This window comes from Diabrotica virgifera, chromosome 1 (genome assembly GCF_917563875.1).
Source record: "Diabrotica virgifera virgifera chromosome 1, PGI_DIABVI_V3a".
Taxonomy (NCBI): domain Eukaryota; kingdom Metazoa; phylum Arthropoda; class Insecta; order Coleoptera; family Chrysomelidae; genus Diabrotica; species Diabrotica virgifera.
The window spans coordinates 227,287,657-227,305,866 of NC_065443.1; the positions used below are offsets into that span (position 1 = coordinate 227,287,657).

Genomic DNA, 18,210 nt, shown 5'->3' on the forward strand with positions numbered 1-18,210 from the left:
TACAGGGTGAGTCAGAACGACGGTATGAACCAAAGTTGTATTTTTTGAATATTTTATTTAAAAATATGAAAAATTTGTATAAGGTCTTATAGGCCTAAAGTTAATAATTTTCGAAATATTTACATTTTTATTGAGAAAAATGGTAATATTTATATGGCTGTGGATTATGTTTCCAAGGAAATAAAAATTTGGGTGATAGGTCAAAGTTTTTAAAATATAGTGTTATTTTTAAATAATTTAATATTTTTTACTTTTAGCCATAAAATATACAGTGTGATCACTATTTGCAAATACAAAATTTTCTCATTTTTTTTAAATGGGACACCCTGTATATTAATTTTGCGTTTTGTAGTAAATATTACAACCTTTCTTTTGGTATAAGGTTGTATGTACCTAGCATGTTTCGTTTTGTAGATATTTTAAAAAAACTATAGATTTTACGTTTTTGCGGATTTTTTATTTAAAAATTTTTTTGCAAAAAAAATAATTATAATCTGGTTTTAGAAACATACACTAAAATATAAAATATGAAAATAAAAACGTAATTAAAGATTAAAATAAATCGTATGCTAGTACAATTCAATTGAATTTAATAACTTTAAATTATTTTACAAAAAAAGTTTTACCATATTAATGAATGCATAAATTAGTTACTAAATTAAATAAACAACCAAATTTTAAATCAACTGTAGTAATTTTTCTACTACAGCAACTTTCCTGTACAAAATTAATTGTTAGTTAAATTGTATTTAGTTAAACTTTTAATTTACCTTTTAAATTTACTTACATACATCTTGAGAATATAAAAATTATTATAAAGTATGCTTTGAAACAAATGAATGTTAAATGTATCAGCCAAATTATTTCTTAATATAAATAATATTTACTGGTGTGACAAAAACTGGTAATACTTTTGAAGTTGAAATTTTTGTAACAATTTTTTATATTTTAAATTTTAATTTTTTAACCAAAAAATTTTTGGATATGACATTTGTTTTGGGCGAAACCATTAGAAATTATTACCAGCTTTTTTGACACGAGTAGGTACATAGATACTATTTACTTCTTAATATACTTCCATAACGTTCATTTGTTTCAAAGCATACTTTATACGTTCTCAAGATGTAGGTAAATTAAAAAGTTATTAACTGATCTTACTCGTAAATACAATATAACTAACAATTAATTTGGTACAGGAAAGTTGCTGCGGTAGAAGAATTACTACGATTGATTTAAAATTTGGTTGTTTATTTAATTTAGTAACTAATTTATGTATTCATTAATATGGTAAAATATTTTTTGTAAAATAATTTAAAGTTATTAAATTCAATTGAATTATACTAGCATACGATTTATTTTAATCTTTAATTACGTTTTTATTTTCATATTTTATATTTTAGTGTATGTTTCCAAAACCAGATTATAATTATTTTTTTTGCAAAAAAATTTTTAAATAAAAAATCCGCAAAAACGTAAAATCTATAGTTTTTTTTAAATATCTACAAAACGAAACAGGCTAGGTACATACAACCTTATACCAAAAGAAAGGTTGTAATATTTACTACAAAACGCAAAACTAATATACAGGGTGTCCCATTTAAAAAAAAATGAGAAAATTTTGTATTTGCAAATAGTGATCACACTGTATATTTTATGGCTAAAAGTAAAAAATATTAAATTATTTAAAAATAACACTATATTTCAAAAACTTTGACCTATCACCTAAATTTTTATTTCCTTGGAAACATAATCCACCACCCTATAAATATTACCATTTTTCTCAATAAAAATGTAAATATTTCGAAAATTATTAACTTTAGGCCTATAAAACCTTATACAAATTTTTCATATTTTTAAATAATATATTTAAAAATGATTTAATATACAGGGTGTTCCATTTAAAAAAATACAACTTTGGTTCATACCGTCATTCTGACTCACCCTGTATAATTGAAAATAATTTTAAATTATAGACCTCTTTGATACACATTAGTTTTGTTATAAACATTTTTTTGTATATCTCATAGTTTAGCCGTAATCAAAGAAGACCAGAGGTTTGGCGCTCCCTGTATATCAACAATTATAATTTATTCATTCTCATTTACAGAACAATGACAATACCTACAAAAACTTTTACTTGAACTTGACTGACATTCCATTTTTATATTTTTCTTGACATTACATCAAAACCGTCTATACTGTCAATACGTAAATCATAATATAACAACTATAGAATAACATCTACTTTTATTGTTGTAAGTATATTCTAACAAATTTTAATAGTTTTTTCTACAAACGTGTTAAAAATGCAATAATACAGTTTAAATTAAATTTTAAAAAACTTTTTAAACTACCTTTTTCAAATTGAGCAAGTTGTACTATTAATATTAATGTTAATAAATGAAATATGAAATATAAATATTTTGACGTTTCACAATTTGACAATTCACTTTTAACTGCAGTGCCTTAAAAATTTTAAAGCACTAGTGCCTTAAAGTAGCATTTTTAACGCTCGTATGGAGTGCTAAAAATTGCATTTTTAACAAGGTTGTAGAAAAAAGTTATTTAAACAATTTCTGCCCAAAAATGCCGTCCGGCACCCTTCTCATAATGTTTAAAGGAGACATTTTTGAGCAGAAATTCCAGAGAAACTGAATGGGAAGCATTTTTCATGCGGGAGCTACCACACAACCGGGACTACTTCTCTTTAAATTTTGTATATTATTATTACCATAGTTTTATAAACAATTTATTTATTTTTTTAATTATTTACAATGTATCAATTACATACGCCAATCATATCGCACGACAAAACTGTGGAAAACCAACAACCAACCTACAGTTTAGGACTTACAGGACTTAAGCAGTCACCATATGTAAATGGGGGAAACTCCTGGAGTTGGCCGAAGAAATCAATATTCACCTTATTCATAGTCTAAAAGATAAAACTACTTTCTTTTATAGGAGATGGCGCAAAGGCGCAACCTCGATCTATGCTGGGTTTCGAGTAACTCACAGTTGCAACTACTCCCAAGCTTCCGAACCGTACTCCATAGTTTCCCCCCGCAGCCAACATCGACCAGTCATAATCGAAATAGATTCAGAAAGATTCAGATTGAGTTACACTAAATACCAATTACCAATCTTGTGAATTTGTTTAGAAACATTGTTTAGACAATTTCTACCCAAAAATTTCGCCGGCACCCTTCTGATTTATTTAAAGGGGACATTTTTGAATAGGAATCCGCAAAGAAACCAAATCAGAATTTTTTTCAGACGAGAGCGGCCTCACATCATAGACTAATTGCATATTATGTTTCTCAGTAACTAAATATTCCAGTTGTTAGTCATCTCTTATCTCACACTGAAAAATGGTAATAAAATTTTATGACTGCTTGCAATCTTGTAAAAATGTATTAGCACAAATTTTGTTTATACATAAACTTTTTAACACGTTGACGGACAGAGCGTCAAATGTATAAGCAAGTGTTGTGACACTATATGAATTTTGCAAAGTAGAATATACACTGGCGCGCAAAAAATTTAGGTCACTAGATAAATTATTTGATGCCTCGGATTTCCTAAACCTGTTGTCCGATTTGAATAATTTTTTTAGTATGTTATAGCTTTATTATTTAAGAATCTTAATGAGTTAATATTATAGCTAGACAGGTAAATGTCATTTTTTACCGGGTTTAACAATCATACTGTGTTTTTCCTTAAAGTTCGGAACACTCTGTGGAATATTATAGCATAGATAAAATGAGGCGGTCAGAGCAATAACAGTGGCCTAACTCACATCCCACAATTTTACCAAAACGATATTATTACATTAAAGTTATTCTTTATTTAAGTGTTTTTAGATGCAGACTAGTTCAAGCAATGGTTGCTTCAGCCACTCTGCATCTGAAAACACTGAAGTAATGCATAACTTTAATGTATTAAAAGCATTTTGGTAAAATTGTGGGATGTGGGTTAGGCCACTGTTGCTCTGGACGCCTCAAATATTGAAATTAGAACTCAATTGTAGCCTTCGGCTTTCTTAACACTTTCTTTTTTTATTCATTTGCTTATGTTGGATAATAAAAAAGTTAGGTGTAGGTATGTACTTTAACAACTAGCCATGTTCTTCATCAATACAGGGTGTTTCTAAATAAGGGCGACAAACTTTAAGGGGTAATTCTACATGAAAAAATAGTGACCGTTTGCTTTATAAACATTGTCCACAAATGCTTAATTTCCGTGATACGGGATGTTGAATTTTTTCTTACCAACTGACGGTTTATTTGTTGCTCTAAAACCGATTGAGATATGCAACTGAAAGTTGGTAGGTTTTAAGAGGTAGTTATTACGCATTGTTTGGCATACAATTCATACCGGATGTATCTAAAATATTTATACCCGTATGAACGCCAATGGTGAATATAAAATTCTTAATGTGTAGCGTTCCGCTACGTTTACGAGTAGCCACTCCCGACAACCGTAATAATTAACATCGAATAACAAAAAGTTACCTTACGATCAAGGTAGGAAAATGAAAACAGAATTAGTGCTAGCTAACCAACGACTTAAGAAGGTCAAATACAGACAAATATGTGTTGGAGAAAAAACGGCAGATGTCATACATAAAAGAATAGGAGATATTCAATAAATCTATTTTGGAATTGCAATTACAAAGCAAGCTAAATATATCTGTAAAGATATAATATACCTAAAATGAACGTCTGGTAAGTGATTTTATTTTAAAAATTTCTTTTGGAAATTTAGGAAACACATATATCAAAATGAATAATTTTATACCTTAAAAAGTCAAATCTAGCAAAGCTACTTTTAGAAATATATTACTTAAGTAATAATGTAATTTCATTTTGGATAAATGACCTTCCCATTTATGTGGAAGAATATGTTCGGTTATCTTTTGTAACCGGTCTGTCTCACCTTGTATCCAGGAAAAAATTTCTAGATACCTAATGAGAACCTCTCTTTTTAGCCGTACCTAGAGAATTATAAAATAGAACCAAGCTTTTAATATCCCACAAAGACAACTTATATGGAAAATGCACTAAGAATAACATTCCTATTAATTATCCGGAACGTAAATCTTCCCCAAGATGTGTATACTCATAGAGCCGCTTACCGTCTGATAAACCGGCACGTCCATAAGCCAACACTTGGAATTAGAGCTGAAGGAATTTCATCTAGATTGGAACAAAGATAAGTGTACTTAATTAATGTTCTCATTTATAGACCGAATTGTGTTCCGCAATATATTATATATTTATTCTACATTTGTTGTTAAGCATTAGATTATTTTTTAACTTCCCTTATCATATCTTTTACTATCGGTTGTGTCTACACAACAAATAATATTTTGTCAATTTTTCATCTAAATCTCAATGCATGTAAGGGAACATAAGTACTTATAGACCTAGAGCATTGGTCTCTATAGGGTTCATTACATAATAACTTAGGTATTGTGGTAGATAATATACAAGTATATTAATACGGTATTATGAAGAATATCATCTGGTTCTGTTGACTAGCACTCACTATTGTTTTTCTGTCTCTTTATTGTTTGTATCTGAAAGAAACGTAAACTCATAGAAATCATTTAATAGTCGGAAACTTTTACGTTATCTGCTTATATCTTGGCAACCAAAATTTTAACATTACTCATATTCATTATTTATATTATTAATTAAATTTTACTATTATATATTCATCTTGCAAGCCAATGTTTTACATTATTATACATTATTTATATTTTTAGCTAGAAATTTTACATTATATATATATACATTAGTTACCAAAATCTTACTTTACATATATCTAGGTATTTTTTTTACACAATAAAAATAAGGTATACCTATTGGGTTTGTATCATTTCACCTGCACCTGATATCTCTCAACTATATGTGTTCATATAATATTTTATTTCAGGATTAAGTTATTTGGATTGTTTATATCTTTCTCCTTATTTCTCTCTCTCTCTTTCTCTCTCTCTCTCTTTCCCCCTCTCTCTCTCTCTCTCTCTATATCTCTCTCTCTCTCTCTCTATATATATATATATATATATATATATATATATATATTTGTATTCATATAATATTTTATTTCAGGATTAAGTTATTTGGATTGTTTATATCTTTCTCCTTATTTCTCTCTCTCTCTTTCCCCCTCTCTCTCTCTCTCTCTCTCTCTATATCTCTCTCTCTCTCTCTATATATATATATATATATATATATATATATATATATATATATATATATATATATATATATATATATATATATATACATCCCGCTATCATTATGTCATCTTTTCATGTTGCAGTCATTTGGCATCACCAAGAAATACTATCATTTTCGAATTTTAATTCGTGTATGTTTGTTGAGCGCATTTTTTAACGCCCTGTATCGTTCTCAGTTTTCTAAAATTTTAATTTTAAAAATTTATATTATATACAAAAATTTTTACACTTCATAACCATTTTGACTTCCACCACATAAAAATGTGTATTTCCCATCATTTTGCCGCTTTTCGACGTTGCCACGAGTTAAAAATACCGATCTTTTGAGGACAGGTAGAAAAGGTCTATTGTAAACTTAGAGGATGGAATATTTTGGTAAAATATTCCATCCTCTCAGATTATAAACTACATAAAAGGTAGGTTCTTTACCTGTTCAGCTGGATTACCAAGCAAGGGTCTAAATATTTTACGAGTTGAATTGTGTTTATTTGATTTCATCTGTTAAATTAAAATTTCTCATACCGACTTAAAATATTTGTTTGAAAAATTCATTTTATATTTTCGTTTAATTTACTTAGGGTTTTTGGTCAGAATTTTGAAGAAACGCTTGGTTTGACATAAAATTTGGGACACGTACCTATAGCTAATATGTTAAAGAAAAAAAGTGATATTGTGCCGATATGTGCTTTTGATCTGGAGGTGAGTTTCGTCGGTTATAGGGTATGAAAACAAATACGTTCAAATAAGTCCGGAATTGGATAAACTGACTAATTCTAAGCAACTTCTATTTTATAGCGTTTTTCACTAAGTCAATACTTTTAGAGATATTTGCGAGTGAATATGTTCATTTTTCAACAAAAAAAAAAACGTTTTTATACGGTTTTTCGCAAATAACTCAAAAAGTAGGTACTTTATTGAAAAAAAATTAGCAAATAGTAAATATAGCTTATAAAAAAGTGAAAAAATGGTATATGTGTCAGGTCTGTACACCCAGTAGAAGCAGAGTTATTGCTAAGCTTTGTTTTAAAACCAAGAGGAGTAGGTAAACTAAATGGCAGATTCACACCCAAGAAAGTCACTAGAAATATCATCAGATAAATCTTCTTTTTTGGTTGATCATATCGGCCTTTGACGGTAATCTTGACTAAAAATCTAAAAATAAAAGGAAGAACGCAGAAAATACAAAAATTGCTGATAAAATAAATAAACTAACCTATGAAATGCCAATAGTGTCAAAATTTGATATGAGTAAAATTGCCTGAGGTTGTACCAATTACAAACAAGGTGTACGGCGCGGGAAATTTGAATTACTCCTCTTGTTTAAAAACAGACTATAGTGAAAAATAAGCTCTTATATCTCAAATTCCAAATCGAATATTTTAACGTGAAATAAAAAAAATGAAACACTTTTCTGGGAAAACTTATTACAACTTTCTTAAAGTGTTTAAGAAAACGTTTATTTTTATTTTTTTTTTCAGTTTCTAGCAGCAAGAGTAAGCAGGTTACGCTCAAAATACAGTTGTTCCTTTTTTTTTGGTTAAAAATATTCTAAAAACTCCCTCTAATTAACAGCCCAAATGGAATTAATCGTTACCACTTCACAAGTAACTTTATGTATTGTTTGTGTTTGTAAGTTTCATCAGTTCAAAGTGCTTATTTGTGGAAAAATTTGGTTTTAAAGTAAATTTTTTTAAATCTTTAATTTTGAAAAAAAGACTTTTGTCAAAATAACTTAAAAATTATTAGTGATACCAAATATCTTAAAGAGTAAAAAATGTAGGTGTTGCTTTTTTAAATATTTGGAATTTTTTGATTTTCTGGAAGACAAAAATTGGTTAAGATATGGCTGTTCAAAATTTGCATATACATACTCGTGACTAGTGATTCGTTCGAGGCCTTTCAACAAAACCCCTTTCAAAAATAAGCATTTTGAACCAATGCAACTTACAGATCATATACAGGGTTTCCCCGAAAATAGTGCGTTCCTTAAAGGTATAGATAGAAAGCACAATGTAGAGCAAAAAAGTCTTATAACATTTTATTCTAAATTCAGCCGTTTGACCAAAAAACGAAAATACATTTTGATATGCAAATTGATACTCAATTAGTAAATAAACAAGGGGTCCCATTAGATTAAATTTCACAGTCACAGGTTCTTCTACGCCATGTTGCCAGGTCATATAAATTTATGAAAATAAAAATTTACTCTTATGGAGAACAACGTAATTTTTGTTGAAACGGTTAACTTTAGGAAAAAATGTTACAACACCTTTTTGTTCTAAATTGTGTATTATATCCACACCTTAAAGGAACGCACTATTTTCGGAGACACCCTGTATAAACAATACATTTATCTAAAGTAACGTGTGAAGCGGTAACAATTAATTTTCATGACTTTCTTTTGCCAAAAAAAAGGGAACGATTTTATTTTCAGCGTAACTTGCTTACTTTTCACGCTAGAAACTGTTTTAAAAACACCAAAAAAAATTTTTTTTAAACACTTTAAAAGAGTTATGATGAGTGTTTCCCGAAAAGTGCTTTATTTTTTTGGTTATTTTACGTTGAAATATTCGATTTGGTATTTGACGAATAAGAACCTATTTTTCATTAGCTGCAACCCTGCTTCTACTGGGTCTACAGACCTTATACTGACACCTCTTTTTCATAAGCTATATTATTGCTAGGAATATTTTCTTCGATAAAATATGTACATACTTACTTTTTGAGTTATTTGCGAAAATCCGTCCAAAACGTGTTTTTCTATGAAAAATAAACATATTCACTCGCACATACCTCGAAAAGTATTGACCTAAAACTTTTATAGAACAAAATTTGCTTAGAATTAGAATTAGTCAGTTTATCCACTTCCGGACTTATTTTGCACGTATGTTTTTTCACCTCCAAGAAGGGGTGAAAGTCACATCCAGGACAAGGGAACATATCGGCATAATCTCACTTTTTTCTTTGGCATTCTAGCTACGTGTGTGCCAAATTTTATGTCAATCCAAGCGGTTCTTTAAAATCTGGAGGTTTTGCGATATTTTATCGTGAGTGAATGGAATAATAATTATTACAACGGCAATTATTGCCGTTGTCACTTTTAGATAAGAAGTCATTATCACAATGATATAGTCAGGTTAACTGAATTGTATAATTATTGTTTTTATCATTAAATGTGAAAACCTAGAATTATCCATGTCTGTCCGTCAATAAACACAACTCGTCTATTAGTAGGACAGAAAGAATGACAAATAAGGTGTCAAATGAAAGCCTATAACCAAAATATGATATTACATGTGAGAAGTTTGACCTCGGACTGCCTGTTCCAGAGTTGCAACCGAAAGTACTGTTTTAAATTCGTCGAAATAGTACAAACTATTGGTCAACACGACTAAGAAAGACCAGAACAAATACATACTTCCGGTTTCATGCCTGTCTGTTCGTCCATATCTGTAGGTGAACAAAATTCATCCGTCATATCAGCTGACAAAAAGTTACACGAAGGGTTCAAATATCGACTGCCGGTTCAACTTCCGGTCACTTTTTGTGAAAAATTAGAACTTACGATGTCCAATTGCTTGTTACAATTTTTTTTATAAGTGTTCTACTCTATCTATTCTGACTTATCATTAACTTACTTAGATCACATATAATTTAATACAGTTTTGATGTCAGGGTCTTCAAAATTTATGTGGTGAGTTCCGGTATGTGATGAATGAAAAACGACTCCATAAGCAGAAGAAAAAAGTGTTCTCAAGACCTAAGACAATACATCGACTCACAAGAGCGTTGTGACAGTAGCAAAAATTCGAGTTGGGGTTCTAATTACTTTCTCATGCGGCTTACTCTCCTGACTTGGCCCCCTCCGATTATTAAGTGTTCCCAAATCTGATGAAATGATGGGCGAGTCACAAAGTTTCACAAAAAAGCGAATATTTCGCGAAATGAACGTCAGATCGAAAAACTAAAAAATGCGTGTTCAATATTTTTCAAAAGTCTATCGAATGATACCAAAAACGAACCCCCACGGAAAGGGGTGAGGAGTAAATTAAAAATTTTAAATACGAACCCTGCGATATTTCGCGAAATGAACATCAGAGTGCCAGTGTGTGCTTTTTTCTGGGGATGAGTACCACCCCCTTCTCGAGTGTGAAAAAATATAGGTCCAAATAAGTCCGTAAGTGGATAAACTAATTAAATTCCTTGTAACTTTTGTTTTTAGATGGTTTTTCGCAAATAAATCAAAAAGTAAGTATTTGATCGAAAAACTATTCCTAGCAAATATAAAGCTTATAAAACAGTAAAAAAAATGATGTATGTATGAAGTCTGGACACACAATAAAAACAGAGTTGGAGCTAATCAAAAGTTGGTTCTTATTCGTCAAATTCCAAATCGACTAGTTCAACGTAAAATGTCCAAAAAATAACGCACTTTTCGGGGAAAACCCGCCACAAATTTTTTAAAGAGTTTAAAAAAAGTTTTATTTTTGTTATATAAAAAGTATCTATTCTATCACCATCAGCATCAAAAGTAGACCGGGCAGTATCGTCGCCCCCGCTAGCGAAATTATTCCGATTCGATTTTTTTGCACAAACTTACTCAAAAAGAGGTCCTTAAAAATTGCCGTGGTCGAAAAATTGTTTAAACAATTTTTTAAACAAATCCACAAAAATAATTTTTTCACTTTGAACAATTTTTTTTTAGATAATTTTGGACATTCTGAACAAAAAAGGTCTCTTGTCAATTTTCTCTAAAATTGATTGTTGTCGAGTTATACGCGATTTAAAACCTGAAAAATGCGAAAATGGCCATATAACTCGACAAAAATCAATTTTAGAGAAAAATCTCAAGATACCTTTTTTGCTCAGAATAACCCAACTTATCTAAAAAATCGTTCGTAATGAAAAAATTATTTTTGTGAATTTGTTTAAAAATTGTTTAAGGTGATACAGTAGCGATCAACAGGTAGCCAAAACGCGTTCCAAGATTGCGGCTGTAATTTTGAATATTTTTTCAACATATTTGGCACACGTATCCGTAATATAATAAAGAATGGCGGTACAGAGCCCAATTTGAAAAATATATTAGGTAATATTTGAAAATTATTCTGTAATTAAATACAATATTAAAAAACGAGCCTGTACCGCCATTAAGAAGAACAAAAAAATACACTTTCTTCAAATAAACTTTTTTATCCGATGCCTAGATTTTGTGTCATTTTGGAACTACTAAAATGTTTTATTTCATTAGTCCAAAACAAAATTTAAATTTTTTAATTCGACAAAATATTTCCACGCACAGGCTGTGGTCTCTATTAATTCGAGAACCAAGAGAGACAGCTCATTAACCGCCTTTCATTTTTTCTTAGAAAATAAACGATCTCTACACAAAGTACTTACAGGATAATACGCCGCCGTTATGAAATGATTGTAGGATGTTAAAATGACGAAGGATGTTTTACCCGGAAATCCGAATTTTATATACTTTTGTTATATTTAATACCCTAATAGCACACGACGTCCTTTGGACGTCCAAAATAGGTCAATTTTTGGTCCTAACGTCCATGGACCATAAACGGACGTCCTTCGGGTGTACTAAATATGTACGTCCTTTGGACGTCCGGCGTTGGACGTCCGGCGTTGGACGTCCTTCAGGTGGACTAAATATGTACGTCCTTTGGACGTCCGGCGTTGGACGTCCTTCGGGTGGACTAAATATGTACGTCCTTCGGACGTCCGGTGTTGGACGTCCTTCGGGTGGAATAAATATGAACGTCCTTTGGACGTCCGTACTCGGACGAAATACGGACCTTTTCCAATCGTCCATATTGGACATATTCTACCAATAAGGGGATTAAACAGCAAAATTATTTAATAAAATATTAACTTAATTATGTTAATAAAATAGTTTAAATGGAAAAGATTATAAATCATATTTAATTCAAAACTGTATATCGATGGCTTAACTTGCACAGCGGCTAACTCCGTTTTTTAAAACTTTACAGGAACACAAACAAACTTCTTAAAATCACAGAATTGGTATATTGGGTAACTCCTCAATTCGCATAGTAAATAGTTACGTTAAAAATGGACAACTCCATCCTCAACATATTATGTTATAACTAGGATATTTCTCACAAAAAGTTATATTACTTCATTAAAACTACTTACCGGTAAAATGGAGTTAGCCGATTTGCAAGTTAAGCCATCGATATGTAGTTTAATATCTAATACATATTTTTGTTTTTATGTAAAGTGTGAAAATCTGATCGGTAAATTATTCGTTATGTCCACTCTACATCAACAATAAATTGAACAAGAAATTGACTAAGTTATTCAAGGCCAAATTTGACGAGTACAAAATGTATGATTTGTAAAAGAAAATGAAGGAATTTGATGAAATAGAACAATTGGATATGTTTTATTTTGTCAAATTTCTTTATTTTCTGTTTATTCACGGCAAAATTGGAAGTAGAATTGTGTTTTGTATAAGCCAAATTTGACCTTGAATAACTTGTCGTCAATTTCTTGTTCAATTATTGTTGATGTAAAGTGGACTTTATAATGTTTTATTATTCCCGTTACCAAGATGATAGAAGTTTGGTGGTTAATTCTAATAAGCAAAAATATAATTTTTATCAATGTATCCTTACTACAGATGAATATTGAGAGCATCTTTTTGAAGTTGAGCGTACGTGTGCCCAAAATAGGTCCAGTTTTAGTCCTAATGCGGATGGACTATAAATGAACGTCCTTCGGACGTCCGACGTTGGACGTACTTACGTGTTGAATAACGTTGGACGTACTTACGTGCTCGGACGTCCGTTGGACATTGACATCGATCCGTGAGCGTCATCTGCAAAGAAGAAAATCACAAGCCAGGACAACCAATCCAAATAGTGAGTGTTTCAAACTTTTGTGTTGTGTTGTCAAAAGTTTATTTAATTATTTATGTTTTTCCTTACATACTTACATATTTTTTCAAGCTTTTTGGTATATTTTTCATATTTTTTACTATATTTCGATAAAAAAATTCTTCGCAGTTTTATCCTAATCAACATCATCATCATTCTATCCAAAAAGGCAAATCGCCAAAATCGCAATTTTATCATAATATGATATGTATATTTGCATTTTACCACATTTTTTCGATGTTTTGAAACATTTTTGTATATCTTTTGTGTATCTATCTATATTTTGTATATCACCCCTCCTCGGGGTGAAACTAACCCCCCAAATTCACATACTAATTTGTAAGTACACATACTTTGTAAGTATGGAATAAAGGTTGCTTAATATTAATCAGTTTATCGAAGTCCGGACTTATTTTGAACGTTTTTCACCCCAGAGAAAGAGTGAAACTCACCCCAGGGCAATAGCACACATTGGCACAATATCACTTTTTTTCTTTGGCATGTTAGCTATGCGTATGCCAAATTTCATGTCAATCCTTTAAAATTTACAGCAAAAACCATCAAAGAATGTAGTAATACTTGTTTTCATGAAGTCGGTGATAGAGTTTGACAAATCTTTATGGTTGTTAAATATCTTTTAATTTGCGTATTCGATTTTTAAAGGTAGGTACTATATACGTCCATTTGGCACAATAAAAAATAACCTTCGACCGGTACATATTGCTTGTATCGATGCTCGGTGCATTGTTCAGTCATAAATTTTACCTGTCCCTATAGCGTCGGCCGTCGCGTCGGGTCCTATTGTAAATTATTATAATAATAGTCCGTCTCCGTATTTTATTATTTCTGTCATAAGTATCTCTGTGGAAATGCAAATGCTGCTTGTAACATTCCAAAAACCAGCTCTACTATTAATTGTACTCGTATAAATAAGTGTATAATATGTACCTACCTACTTATTTATTGTATTCATTTATAGACCTGGATCCCGCGTAATAAAAGAAGTTGATTAACAGCAAGCTGAAAATTTGTTAATAGCTTCACGGTGTCTAGTCGGACAAACTTTGATGTACGGGAATACTGGAACCGGGGAAGTTTTAATTGTGGAACAGGTTAAAAACTTGGAACATCAGACTACCGAAAACGTTCCATGTATTTTGTCGGACAGAACTTCCAATTGATTTGTTACCATTTCATTAAACTCTTATGCAAAAATCAGACTGCGTACCAGTCTACTTTTATTCTCTTAATATTTTTACTTAAAAAAAGTGTACTACAATCATCTCGCTAAACTTAATATAACTGTTTTCGAGATAAACCCATTTTAAATCTGCGATATAACATAATTTTTTGCATAATATTGTAGTTAAATCCGAAAAATCAACTTAAAACCATAATAATAATTGTGCCAATTCTCATTTATGTCATTTATATTTTTGGAGATTTTTATGGTTTATAAGTTATTTTTCGAGTTTAGCGAGACGAATGTAGTATATATTTTTTAAGTAATAATATTAAGAGAATAAAAGTTTTGATTCGAAAAGTATATGTAATGTAGAGTTCCCTCAGCGATGTGATATAATATTATTACAGTATAGCTCCCCGTGCATGACAAGCTTATGGAGGTAGCCCATATAGCCTAGGCTATAATATTATTAAAAAAATCACTTAGATGGGACAATGGCTTTAGGAAATTCGAGACATCAAAAATGGCCCATTTTTAAGGTGGTGCGTTAATTTCTTGGAGAAATGTAATTATAATTTAATGTAAATAATCTAATATCCAATAATTGTAAATTAATATAAGATGTAATATAAGTTCCTTAAAAAATATATTTTTTATTTCCCACAATACATTCTCCACAGGTATAAATATCGTCTCTAGACGTCCACCGAACGTCCTCCCAGGACGTTAGATGGATGATCGGCAGCAATACATTGGACCAAACTGGGACGTTCTATGAAGGCCCAATTGACGTCCACCGAACGTCCCTTCGGACGTTAGGTGGACCTCCATTGGGCGTTTGGCAACGTGGAATTTGGACCAAAATTGGACGTCCTGTTAAGGTCCAATTCACGTCCCCTAAGACGTCCGATTAAGATCCAATTTACTCCGATTAAGGTCCAATTTACGTCCAATTAAGGTCCCATTTACGTCCGATTAAGGTCCAATTTACGTCCGATTAAAGTCCAATTTACGTCCGATTAAGGTTCAATTTACGTCCGATTAAGGTCCAATTTACGTCCGATTAAGGTTCAATTTACGTCCGATTAAGGTCCAATTTACGTCCGATTAGGGTCCAATTTACGTCCCCTAGGACGTCCGATTAAGGTCCAATTTACGTCCGATTAAGATCCAATATATGTCCCCTCGGACATTAGATGGACGTCCAATGGACGTTCGGTAGCGCGACATTTGGACCAAAATAGGACGTATAAAGGACGTTCCTCGGACGAAAACGGACGTCCAATGGACGTCCCTAAAGTCCGTGAAGGACGTCCATTGGACGTCCTTGTGCTATTAGGGTAGGTACCTACCTATAATTCTGGTGATTTTTTAAATCCTCTATTGTTAAGAGAATTTACACCTTTAGCCAAAGTTTTACGATTTTCTAACGGAAATTAACAAGTTATTTTAAATACGCACCAATTATCGATGTTGAAAGGAGTTTTTCAAGTTATAAAAATATTTTGTCTGATCAAAGAATATGTTTCCTCGTAAAGAATTTGGAAAAACACATTGTAGTGAATTATAATCGAAGATATATTTATAGTGATATTGTTGTTTTATTTTAAATAGGTAACTATTGGTAGCAGTTTTTGTAAAAGAATAAATTGCATATATAAAAAATGATTTTATTTGAAAAATAATAAATAAAATTACTAAATAAGACAGAAAATTTGTGGTTTCCCGAAATGCGCATTTTTTGAATTTTTGTGCATATCTTGCGCATATTTCGTAATTTTTTACCGCATATATATGCGAATATTTCATCAAAATTGATCGCATATAAATCCGCTCCCTAGTCATTGTATTCTGTTGGCTGATTCCAATGATTTGAGCCGCCGTACGACACGTTGGGACCAATGGGAGTGAAGATACGTAACTAATACCTATCAAGAGGTTTACTCAAACTTCTTTTCTGTACTTATACCTACCACTCGGTATAAGTACAAAAAAGAAGTTTGTGTAAACCTTTGCACAACTGTGTAAATACTAAAGAAAAATCTAAAATATTAAAAAAAAAATAGTGGAATCCGTTAATCTGTTCTCGAAAAAATTAGCTATGAAAATGAGCATAATTTTCTATATCCCTAACTTTTGACGAGCAGTTTAGCTTAAATGGGGAAAAGCGGTAAGCTTAGACCAAACACCAGTAGGAGGCATTCAATTAATTGAGGAAAAAAATTAAATGGATAACAATATTCATTTCAGTTATAGAAAAGGCATTGCCCCGCTAGAATGGTTGAAATCACAAGTAACAATTAATAGTCCTACAAAAAAGACAGGCGCTTGAAAGTGATAAGACCATTGAACAATAAGCCTGCGAACTGCCTTTTAAACACATTCTTAAAAATAATCCATAACACAATTAAAAAATAGGTTTGTTAAGAAATTCTTTTATAGACTTCAGAAATTCAACAACTTCTCCTGATTATGTTTAAAAAACGTACGGAATGCACTAAATGAAAAAAAGAAGAAAAAGATTTATCATACCGTTATACTCTAATATATTCTTACGTTGAATATTTGATGCTTCCCTGTAGAGTATAAAACGGACAGTTGTGTTTTTCCCGTGAGCTGCCTTGTTTAGTCTTCTTTGTCGTTCTATTCGTTAAATCCTATCCTCTCAAGTCACAGCGTCAGAAAGCAGTAGGTATATGCAGTGAACGGGAGGCCTATGTCGAGCAGTGAACGTTGGGGCCCTTTCGCGTTTATCATATGTAGAGAAGTCGCTTGTCAAAAACTGGACGTATGTAATCGTATTCTATTTGTTAAATACTCTCACCTAATATGTCATACCATGTGTGTTAATCCATTTTATTTCTACAATTTTAAAGTGTTATTACATGCCGTCATTTTCATTTGTCTACACCATCTTATTCTGCCAGTTAAATCCCATCATTTCAGACGCTGTACGTCACGATTGAACCAATAGAACCGTAGATACAAGACTAAGGCCCTTTTGACATGATGCTGTAATTGATTTTCATACGTCATTGTATTATATTAGTCAAATCCAGTTATTTTAGGTGCTGTACGCCACGATTGGACCAATAGGAGCGAAGATACGTAAATAAGGCCCTTTTGACATATTGCTGTATTTGATTTTTCTGTGTCATTGTATTCTGTTCATTAAACCCTACCATTTGAGCTGCTGTACGTCACAATTGGACCAAAAGGACTAGATATACATAACTAGGGCCCTTTTGACTTGTTGCTGTATTTGATTTTTCTGTGTCATTGTATTTTATTTGTCAAGTCCTATTATTTGAGATGCCGTACGTCACGATTGGTCTTATAGGACCGAAGATACGCGACTAAGGCCCTTTTGACATGAGGTTGTATTTGATTTTTCTCTCATTGTATTCTGTTTGTCAAATCCTATCATTTGAGGTGCTATACATCACGATTGGACCAACAGGACCGAAGATACATAACTAAGGCCCTTTTGACATATTGCTTGTTTGATTTTTCTGTGTCATTGTCTTCTATGATGTCTAAGGCATATCTCTGATATGCCCTATTTTTAAATTGGACTTCGTAAGTCCTAGGTTTTCACCCACAAGCTTTTATTTGACACCTCATTTGTCATTCTACCCGGTATAATGGCGGAGGAGTTATATTGGCGGTCGTACGGACCGACAGAAAGAGTACCCAGCTCAAATATCTCACCTTTAGTACCATCCTTGGATTATAAGCTTTCATTTGACACCTCATTTATTATTATAGCTGGTATAATGATAGAGGAGTTACATTCGCGGTCGGACGGACCCACCGACAGACCGCCTAGGTCAAATATCTCACTTTTAGTACCATCCTTG

At 31.5% G+C, this 18,210-nt stretch overlaps 1 long non-coding RNA gene across 1 annotated transcript; it reads left to right on the forward strand.

Moving 5' to 3' along the window:
- Window positions 1-4,575: 4,575 nt before the first annotated feature.
- LOC114327591 (uncharacterized) lies at window positions 4,576-5,869 on the forward strand. Its single transcript, XR_007695953.1, has 2 exons — window positions 4,576-4,727; window positions 4,991-5,869. It is a non-coding gene; the product is annotated as an uncharacterized LOC114327591 (long non-coding RNA).
- The last annotated feature ends 12,341 nt before the right edge of the window (window positions 5,870-18,210 follow it).